Here is a 928-nt window from a genome sequence, read left to right as displayed (position 1 = left end):
CTTTTAAGTTTGACTTAAATGTAGCTTAAATTGTGGCTATGATTTTAAAATGTTAAACTTCTATATATTGGTAACAAAGTAACAATTAAATATTTAATTTAATTGTATATAACAATTAAATATTGTATTGTATTTATGTGTGTGTGTACTGTATATATATATTTATCTGTATTCATAATATATATATTAATCTGTATTTACAGTATACATATATGTGTGTATATATATATATTTATGTATGTACTGTATATTTCTATAGCTGTGTTTTGGGACTTCTGTTTTAATTCTTGCCATATGAACATAGAAGTAGTAACTCTGGTTTAGTAACTCTGTTTCCAAATACTTGAAAAATACAGTGGAAAATAACAGTAGAGATATAGCAACACGTGTGCTTTCATCAACTTGGGTTAAAAGTTCAATCAAACATTGATCAAACACGTATGCAAATGTTAAACTCTCTTCATTTTAATTGAATGACTGAGTATTTTGAATGTATGTGTCACAGTATTTTTCCTTACTCTACTAAACAGGTGTCAACTTGGCTGCAGGGCGAGCACCGAACCAGATTACCTCTGTTTCTGGACAATAAAAAACAAACATGTTTCAGGAGGAACAGGTATGTCGGTCATGTGATCCGTGTCCTGTTCTGACATGTCTGCTCTGCTGTCCCCCTGTCCTCCAACACCCACTGCTACATCATCCTCAGGTAAGGGTGTGTCGGTTTGTGTGTGTTTGTGTGTGTGTGTGTGAGAGAGAGAGGGAGCTTCTAAGGAATTTTGGGACGACGGTCACCATCGACGTTTTGTCATTAGACTCCTCTCAGGTAAAGTGTACTCTTCTCTCCGACAGGATTATTGGTCTACTGACTCACAGCTTACCTGACTCAGACTTCTTGTGAAATGTGCTGTGCGCAACAGTGGAGCTGAAG

Source organism: Cynoglossus semilaevis, chromosome 14 (assembly GCF_000523025.1).
Source record: "Cynoglossus semilaevis isolate Cse_v1.0 chromosome 14, Cse_v1.0, whole genome shotgun sequence".
Lineage (NCBI taxonomy): Eukaryota > Metazoa > Chordata > Actinopteri > Pleuronectiformes > Cynoglossidae > Cynoglossus > Cynoglossus semilaevis.
Note: the sequence above shows the minus strand (reverse complement) of the source record.